Here is a 10658-nt window from a genome sequence, read left to right on the forward strand (position 1 = left end):
ATAAACTATTTTATTATTTTAATTTATTAATATTTTAGCGGGCCACGGTTATTAGTCTTAAACTGCAATTAAAATTAGCTCTTATATGTAGAAAAATAGGTGTGTATGTTAAACAATGAGAATAAAATTGTAATTCTAAGCTATATGGGAATTTAGAGCAACTAAACTCTTATTTTGCTTTTGTTCTTCTGCAAATTTGCACAATCAATTTAATTAAATTCAATTTCATACAAGTTGTCTCTCGGGGCTTTTCAGAGACCCAGAATCAGTCCTGCATCAATTCTTATTTATACAGGAGGAGAAAAAAACTGAATGTGTAAGGGAGTAACAATATGTTACTCCCTTTTTCAGACCTTCATCACATGTATTGTTTGTCAACTGTGCTTGATGTGATCCTTATTTTAGATTCGGTGCTAAAACTTCACCTAGACGCCACCTCAGCCTGGTTGTGGTGTAAACCGGAGGTGGAGGTGCTAAAATATGTGCACGCACAGACGTTTGTGTGCGTATGTCTGGGTGTGCATCTGTGTGTGGGTGTGTAATCCTACAAGCGGATGCAATTTGCATCTCCTATAACACAAGCCTTGGAGCGTGCACAGGTATTTGCATGTTGATCTCATTGCCATGGTTACAGGAGGTAAGAGAGCAACACAACAGCAGATGACAGGAAGAAAATTCAGACAAAAACAGACTGAGAGCAAACAGGCCAACTCTTAAGCTGGAAAACAAAAAAACGGAATTAAAACAAATCTGAAAGGATTAATGTGAGAGCATGTGTGTGTGTGTGAGAGAGATGTTTTTAGGCAATACATGGGACTAAAATCAGTATCTGTGAGCCTTTTGAAAATATGAATATTGAATTTAACATGTATTCCAAGTTATAAGTCAGGAAAAGGTTATCAAAAATATCTGTTCTATAATCATCTTTGAGTAAATTGCCACGTTTTCCTGTATGCCATGTTTTCTGATTTTGTAAAAATGAACCAGGACTCAACAGTGAGCAAAAGTCAAATGTCAGAGGAGCAGGAATGGCAGGAATTAGTTTGTATCTAGAAGACATTACAAAATAATTGGTCTACACCAAAATTCTGCTGCTTCAAACTATCTATTGCACTGCTATTCTTGCACCAGACCACTCGCAGGACAAATAATAGTTAACTGAGCAAATTTGCCTCACCAAACAACACCTGACACAAAGTGAAAATTGCTTGGCTCACTATAGCCTGTTCTGAGTGTGATGTACTGTAGCACATTTGGAAGATGTGAAATGTGAAAAATTGAACAGAAGCAAAAATGCAGAGTGGACATTTTTAATGTCACATACAAATAAACTTAAACGTAACTCTTGCCAACAGGTAAACACCAGTCCAAGCTTGGCCTTTGTCCAGCCAGTTCCTCGGCCAGCAGCCTCCTGTTTTCTTTACTAGCTTCCTTTGACCTGCACCTCTTTGGTTTCTTTGGCACCTCTGCCATAATAAACCTACCAAGAACAGAGAACTGGCTGACGTCTTATATATGGGCAGAGGTATTGATATCAGTGTGTGATTTTTTTTTTTCTTTTTGGCTATAAGGTGATACCTGTTCTCTTGAGTCGCCTGGGCCGGACCACAAGGTTACATAGTGTAGTTTAAGGCAATCGAGTTTGTGGAATGCTGCTATCATCCGAATATAAGTCAATGAAACGTAAGAAAGGATTTTGAAACTATGATGTTAAAATAAAGAAAATGCATGAGGTCACAGGTCAGAGGGACGTCACCTCTCATGAACATTTGCAATCTTTGGATATTTATACCTCTACCAAAATATATTTCACGTATTTTAATTCTATTTTATTTTGATGATGGGAGTGGAAGTTTGAAATCACTTATTCAGGGTGTACTTTAAACATGTATTATGCTCATAAAATACCTTGGACCATATACAGTGGGGAGAACAAGTATTTGATACACTGCCGATTTTGCAGGTTTTCCCACTTGAAAAGCATGTAGAAGTCTGTAATTTTTATCATAGGTACTCTTCAACTGTGAGTGACAGAATCTAAAAAAAAATTTTATTTTACATTTTTTATATAAAAAATAAGTTCTGTTTTTCTGATGTATCAAATACTTATGTCATGCAATAAAATGCAAATTAATTACTTAAAAATCATACAATGTGATTTTCTGGATTTTCCATTCCATCACTCACAGTTGAAGAGTACCTATGATAAAAATTACAGACTTCTACATGCTTTTCAAGTGGGAAAACCTGCAAAATCGGCAGTGTATCAAATACTTGTTCTCCCCACTGTATCATATGCCTTTATTTCTGAGGTGTGTATACATACTGCGTACCTTGTGTGCAAATAGTTTGCATTAGCACTGCAGGTAATTTAAGTAATGACTGAAAGGACTCTGCATGTTAACATGGGAAGAAGGAAGACTACACAGCGAGGGGCAGAATGGTCCAGGGAAGAAGCAGCGGGAGATAACGTAAGGAAGAGGAGGGGGCGGATGGATTTCCAAGATCTGACATAAAAAGAGGGAATTTCTTGTGTTCCACTGCAGCTTCTTGTATCCTGTATTAACACACACACCATGCCACATTACTATCAACCCTAAACAAAGCCTCCAAAAGGCGGGGTGTTGCTGCTGCCGTAGCAACAAGGGAGAGGTGCGGGAGGGCGGAGACAGCAGGGCAGGGGGCTACGAGGGGATTGGCTGGAGAGAGACTCCGCTATGATGTCATCTTTCCTTCCAGCTGCTCTCTGTGTGTCCGTCCATTCATTCTCTCACATCATCACATCCCTCGCCTGCATGCCGTCATCTGTCAATACAGTGGATGAGAGGGAGGGGAGGGGGTAAACATCTATCTCTCTCCTCTCCTTTCATTGACTCCATTATCTTCCCTCATTCAGTAAACAGCGGCATGATTTAAATGCAGGCCAAAAGAGTATTTTTATCATTGCACAAATTATATATAAATAATTATAATAATTATAAAGGGATGTGTTAGTTTAATAAAATGTATCGTCTTTCCACCTGATTTTTGTGTTCACATACATGTGTGAGGAGATAAAAAAAAACGGCACCAAAATTGGTGACGTATAAAGATCCTAGCAGACAGACTACAAGACGACAATAGGGTAGAACAATTTACAGCTGTGCTCCAGTAGGTAGAGGAGATCGTCCATCACAGACTTACTCCTCCTTCCCTGTATGTCCAAGTGTCCTTGAGCAAGACACTAAACACAACCTGCTCCTAATGGCCTGAGCAGCATCCTGAATCAATGTCTGCCCAGCTATTTCATGAAAAGAACTGTTTGAAATTTGAGGGGAGAGTTGATGCTTCTTCCACATATACACATGGAATATGAGGATGGAGCGAGTAGCTTAGCTTTACACGGAGAAAGGAAAAGAGTTGCATGTTTTGAATGGTTTCATCCCCTTAAATAGCTATTCTTCCACTGATATACAGTATATGCAATTTGCCACACTGTACTTCATATGATGAATTGTATGAGCCTGTCTGATCATTAGTATTCAGAGCATGTAGACTAAGGTGGTTGTGTGAGTCAGTGCGCATAAATTCTCCAGTTGAGTCATCATGTGATGTGATCAGATTTCAAAAACATCTTTTCCATACCCTAAACACATCTGTGTTGCCAAAACAGGTAGTGGAAAACAAAAGTGCTGAACAAGTACATTTGCTGCATAATCCTTAACTTAACTGACAAAATGTCAAACGATGGTCCAGAAACAGCAGTCCCACCATTTCATGCAGTTGCAAGAAAAATATATGGGAATCCTTTGGGGTTAAATGTTTTTTTCTGCATTCATTTGCTATTGTGACCTGATCTTCATCTTAGCCAAAAAAAGGCAAATACGATGTGCTAAAAATGATGATACAGGAGCGATTACCATTTCTCATATCTGTGTTGAGCACATTTAACATTCACAGTGCCGGATATGAACATCTTAATTCAAGCAGGAAAGGTAGATGGTTTCTTCTCTTTAGCCTACTGCAGCATAGATGTCGTCTGTTAAGGTTTTAATCATAGTTTGTATTTGAAAAGGTATTTCGATAAGTAAATCAATTTCTTGCTGTTTGGTCATGAACATCAATGCTTGCCCCTGCTCCTTTCTTTCTTTTCTTCAGTTGTACATTTTCTAATTGCTTTGAGTTTTCTGTCATTATTCTTTGATTCCTATCGTTGGTCATCCTGTATGTTTCCCTTTTTACAACCTCACCATTTTGTTAGATTGTTTGCAAACAGATGTCTGGAAGAAACCATCATCATTTGTCACATTGTGTGTTGCATTACCTTTGTGAAGGAGTTTTAAAGCACTTTCTTTAGTTTGAACTATCGACCTGCTTGCTGGGACAATGTTCCCCTCAACCAGCAAGCTGCAAAAGTGTAAGGTCAGCAAACACTCTAATACTAATTTCTATATGAGTATTAGACTCATTTCTATATTTTTCTATATTTCTATTTTCTATTTTTATATTTTCTATATTTAAACTTCATTTAAAATTTCAAGGTGATTCTACAGTTTTCCTCAATTTGATTAAAAAAAGTCACTAATCACAACAATTACATTTGATTTATTTTTAAGCTACAGGATATTCTACATAGCCAAAACCATCCATCCATCCATCCATCCATCCATCCATCCATCCATCCATCCATCCATCCATCCATCCATCCATCCATCCATCCATCCATCCATCCATCCATCCATCCATCCATCCATCCATCCATCCATCCATCCATCCATCCATCCATCCATCCATCCATCCATCCATCCATCTATCCCAGCTCATTACAGGTGAGGGGCAAGTGTACACCCAGGTTGCCAGTCCATCAAAAATAAATGTGATTTTCTTTTTTTCTACACAGGTGAATGGACATTTGGCAATACAAACAGCAGACTGTTTAGAGTCACAAAATAATTGGAATAATTACTCCAGTAGCCATCAGTATTATTACATTTTAAGACACTTCCTTGTTGGCTTTGCATCCCAGGCCTTCTGGCTACATTCCTATATCTTCAGTCTTTGGGGCTCTGAGCTTCTGGTGAAAGTTTAGGAATTCATCAGCAGCTCCTCCGCTTCAAGATGTGCACTTTATTTCTGTATTTGCAGGTGAAAATACCCCCTGCCAGACCCGTGGGAGTGATTACTAATGTTACAGTCCATTTTATGGGTTTATTTGAAGCAGGTAAAGCAGCTAATACAGCTAACAATATATATGTGTGGTTATGTGGGTGTGCGTCGCTATTCACAAGGATTCATTATCTCTCAGGAGCGCAACTATTTCAGGTCACCAGGGAAACAGAAAGTTGTGAAGTCTTTCACTGCTTATGGGTGTCCTGATGGTTTTTTTTTTCTATTTCTCCATATTCTTAGAATATCTTTACCAATCCCATGTATCCCATGCAACTGAACTCCACTATTGGATGCATGTAGTTCCATCTAACATCTAGTAAATAATTAATGAGAGAACAGAGATCTGCTGAGTGTTGTTTCACAATTGAAACATGGAATGCAAATTACTCAAAGTAAAACAAATTATACACCAATATACCATAAAAAAAGCAACACATGCACACAGAGTTGTATCCCTATGTGTGTGTGTGTGTGTGTGTGTGTGTGTGTGTGTGTGTGTGTGTGCGTGTACATATTAAATCTGTCCCTCTCGCTAATCCTATAATCCACTGGTTAAGCCTTGACTGAGTACAGCTATATTTCCACGTATGAGTTTGTCCTGTGTTTGTGTGTGTGGAGTCATGGAGAACATGTTCGGGAGAGTTAATGTACAAACAGGGGCTGAAGATATGAGGGGAAAAATTAAGAGACAGAAATGTGAGAGAAAAATATTAACAGAAAAAAGAGAGAGCGGACTGGGGCGTGAGGCCGGACGAGCTCAGCAGCGGAAGTGGTGGGGGCTGCTGGTCAGCTTGGATTCTGATCTCTATTTTCTCTCAGAGACATGTTGCTGCTCCTGCAACACACATGAGTTTTCAAGCAGTTTCATATTTCCAAATGGACAGTAAAACCTTATAAATGACTGATACATTTTCTGCTTTTCTGGCACAATAAAACAACCCATTAATTATATTTGCTTTTAATGCTTTGACTGTTGCTCAAATCTAGCTGATCGTGATAATGTGGTTATGTCTGACAGATGGAGAGGCTGATGTTGACATTATACTATTCAAAGGAGTAAAAAGATACATGAATAAAGTGTGAATTTAACAATATTCAGGCTACTGAGAATATTCTACCTGTATTTTTTTTAAACTGTGTAAATGTTTTAAAAAGATCACAGGTTTTAGAGGCATGATTTCCTATGGATCAGTAATTCCTAACCTTTTACTGGGTTTTGTTCCCTTAAAATAAAGAAAAGCCAGTATAAAGGTTTTAGTTGCTATGTTGTATCTGAGGCCAGGAAAATACTATTTAGGCATCATAAGAAGAAAGTATTTTATGCTAAAAAAAATATTGCTCTGCATTGAAGCAATGCCACCACTTTGAGTAATCTCCAAATCTTTGGTTGTATATTTAACAGTTAAACTGTGTTTAGATGCTATTTATTTATTCATTTGTATGCATTATTTTGATTACCAGTAGATATCTGCTGTCATTCTGTTTTTTATTTTTCACCGAGGATCTGTCTGTGTGCATGTGTGCGGCAGATGTTGGTTGTTTATTTTTTATGGTCGTCAACATGATGGTGTCACAGCGGTATGAGAGTGGTTTATTCATCTATTTTCCATAACCACATCATCCTGTTCAGGGTCACAGGGTTGCTGAAACTCCTCCCAGCTGTCGTCATGCGACAGGCGGGGTAGCAGACCCCGGAAAGGTCGCCGGTCCATAACAGGGCTGACGCGGAAGATGACTTCACCAAAGTGTACAAACGTGAACCTGATATGAAAATGGAAGCCAGGTTTGAAGATGGGTGTGCACTGAGCTAGATATGTGGAATGGGTATCCCTTCACATATGTAGCTCCGATTATGACTCTTTCCTCCTTACAGAAGTGTTGGAGGCCAAGTTTGTGGGGAATTCTTGTTGCCCTTTTGGTTCCTGGCTGCCAATTTTTCACAGTCCTGAAGTCAAGTCTTTGTGATGGCCACTCCATTACCTTCACTTATGGCACTTTTCCACTAGTACCTACTCAGCCCGACTCGACTCGCCTCGCCTCAGTTTGTCGTTTTGCCACTAGGGGTCTAACGTGCCAAGTAGATACTTTTTCTGTATCTATTCTGCCGAGGTTCTAAGCGGCTGAGTCGGCTGTATCTGACGTCATCACACTACAGGCCACCGATTGGTCGGGGGGTTGGAGTCAGACGTCTGAGTCAGGATGTGACATCAGTGAAAGAGCGACTCTGACGGCTTCTTGTTCATTTTATTCGACAGGCAATGGCAGCGCAAAAGTCTGTTTCATGATCCAACTCTGAGGTGCAGATGTTCATAAACCTGGTGCTGATGAGAGAATTAAAAAGGGATGTAGACGGGCGATAAGGAACAACCAGATCCACCAGGAGCTCTGTCACTTCATAGCTGCTCGCTGCTCCCCGCTGACAGCAGTGCCGAGACAAACTAAAAAAACAAAAAAAAATTAAAAAGTGGCGCCGCTTGAAGCTTCTCTCACTCTCATTTTTTAACTTGATATCGGACACAAGTCACAGACCCAGCAGCACACATATCATCTCCTCCAGGTTCTACATCTTTAGTGTTGTTGTCTTCTTCGTTTAGATCACACAATCAATATGTCGCTCCAACCCTCCTACTTCTGCTCCAGGTGCTGAATTGTTATGGAAAAGAAACTACCGGTAGGTCGAGTTGAGTCGAGCCGAGATGAGTAGAGCTGAGTAGGTAGTAGTGGAAAAGTGCCATTAGTTGTCCTTAAGCCACTTCCTTTTTGTGAAGTACACTAGCCCACCCTGCAGATAAGCAGCTCTGCAACATGATGCCATCACCCTCGTACTTCAGAGTTGGGATGTTCTGTCCCCATGTTTCTACCAAAATTAAACTGTTTAATTTCGGTGTCATCAAACCAGAGGACACATGTCCAAAACTTTGAAGTTCTTTACCCCAATATGCAGCACCACATCTTTTCCTGATTTCTTTTAATTTTCTAATGATGCCATGCAAACAGGTCCTTTAGTTTGAAGGTGTGCCTCCAAATGTACCTACTGTGTGATCCAGTTAACTCAAACAATGTAATTTAGCACATTTTATGCCTCTGGTGATTATTCTACTCGTTTGTACACATCAGGTTTTGAAAAAAGTATTATCACTTTACTACAGAAATAATGTGTCTTTTTGTAATCTGTATGTAGACTTCTGTTGCAAATGTATATATTTTATTTTTTTTCCAACCAGTGACTTTAGTTAGATTTTCAGCGCATGTAGTGTTGGTCCAGTGCTGTTTGTGGAGACTGTGTGGGTTAATGAGTAATCTCTCAACCAGGTCACCAAGTACTTATGCTAATTTCAATGCAACTTGGTGACACACTTGTACACGCACACACACGCACACACACGCACGCACACAGACAATCAATTTACTGTGTACAGAATATAATTTCTTGTCAGACCCACTCAACCCAGGGGCCCAAACAGCCATGTCTCACTGCTTTTTTACCCCCACCACTGCCAGTGTCCTTATTTGTGCATTTTCTTGCCTGCTTCCCCCTTAGCCCTGAGCACAAACTCTTTGATCCCAGTTTACGGGTATTATTGGTTTGTTTTTGAGGTTTAACATCTGACTTAATGAAATGATGAAGAACAAATTCACAAATGGCAGTCTAATAAGAAGCACAACACAATGTGACTTTAAACCAGGAAAAAGCCAGAAAACAACATCAAGCAGGACCTCATGCAGCAATAAGAAAAACACGGACAGAAATGACAAAAGCATTTGATAAGATTTTTATTTTTTTATTAAAGATTTACAATTTTTTACCCTAAAAAAGACTGCGGCTTTGTGTTACAATAGTACTTGAAGCATAAATAAGTAGTAACAGTCGTTTCATTTTATGGTAAAAATGCAGATCCTTTCAAAACGCTTTAAATATGCCTTAAGTAAACTGATCTCTACAGTTGGTTAGCAATATTATCCAAACATATCCTTCTGGAGACTGATTTCCCTTGTCCAGCAGTGAAAAACAAGCCTAAAGTAAAAGGGAAATAACTGCATGAATCAGCTTGTTTCTCCTTCCGGCCTCTATCTCCGTCACACACAGAAAACACTTCTCCTTCATTCAAATCTCACTGCATGTTTTGAATAGTCAAAGCAAGCACGGGATTACGTGGTGAAATCATATTCAAAGTTTTTAACAACAAGTTGTGTGCAAACAGAAATTCCTGTATCTTCAAAGCGCTTTTTCTTTTTTTCTTTTAAACTGTGCTGTGAATATAATGTACATTGCTTCATTTAATGAGAACAGGATGATACTTACAGTAGCCAGAAGGAAGAAAGTTTTTTCTAGTCTTTTTTTTAGTTCCTTTCAAAGTGCTCTCCCGGCCACAAGTGTACATTTCCACTGGTCACAGCCACAGGCTGGTGCTGAGGTGGTTTACAGACAACTGTAATGTTTATCTGGAAACTGAGGTACTGTATATAATGTAGGCTTCTAACTATCAACAGTGGATCACCCAGTAAGTTGTACACCTGCAGTTGGAAGTGCTGATGCAGCGTAGATGGGTTTAACAGGAACATATTAAAGCCACCTAAAAAAGGCCCTCCAAAAACTATCCGCATTTTAAACATTTGCCATATTTAGAATCTTCAAACGGCTTTTCTTTACATTACCATTAGATTACTCTTTGATGCTAAAGTCATTTGTTATCACTAGAAGCAATACAGTGCAGCTTCCATGCTGATAATCTTGTAAGGTGGTTGAACTTCAGCGATGTGTGGACTTCTTACATGACTAGGTGCTAAACTGCTTCCTCCTAACACTAGCCATCTGCGTAATGTGCAGGTGTTCTTTTAAGTTACAGAATTATGTCTCCTCCGATGTTAACTTGTGCTCATCATTAAGCTGTCAGAACTCCACATTATTTCATTAAGCAGAATTACGTCAGAAGGAGAGAAAGAAAAGCTCTGTTGAATAGCTAGCTTGTTCACTTTAAATCTTGTTAGCACATTTCACAAGTTATTTTGAAATAACTTTTGTGGCCATTCACTTGTTTCATAACTGTCAGTTGTGAAGTAGTTCGTAATCAAACAGAGGACATTAAGTTAAAGTGAAACTAATCTTATTTTCATCAATGTTTTTCTTAGTGTGACAGCTGCATTTGGACTTTGCGCTTGGATGCAGCAGTGTGCAGCTCCCGTGTCAGCTTTGTGCAAAACATAAAAACATAATGGCTCTTATTTCTACGTAGATAATTCTATACAGTAAAACCATTTTTAGTCCAAACATGGCCTAAAAATGTACCAGTCTTTGACCCACAATTGATCGTGACGTAACACTGTGGAGTCAGGGTGAGTATCAAACCATCGCCAAAACTGCACTATATTTTGGACTTTGGATCCAATGGAAAACTCTCAAAACTAGCGTTAACCCATATAGGTGCCAGCTTGTGAAATGTTGGGCATATCTTGTCTATACAGCACATGCCATAATCCAGTTTAGGCATACATTACACCCAATGCTGTTA

The sequence above is a fragment of the Cololabis saira genome, chromosome 11 (assembly GCF_033807715.1).
Source record: "Cololabis saira isolate AMF1-May2022 chromosome 11, fColSai1.1, whole genome shotgun sequence".
In the NCBI taxonomy this organism is placed as follows: domain Eukaryota; kingdom Metazoa; phylum Chordata; class Actinopteri; order Beloniformes; family Belonidae; genus Cololabis; species Cololabis saira.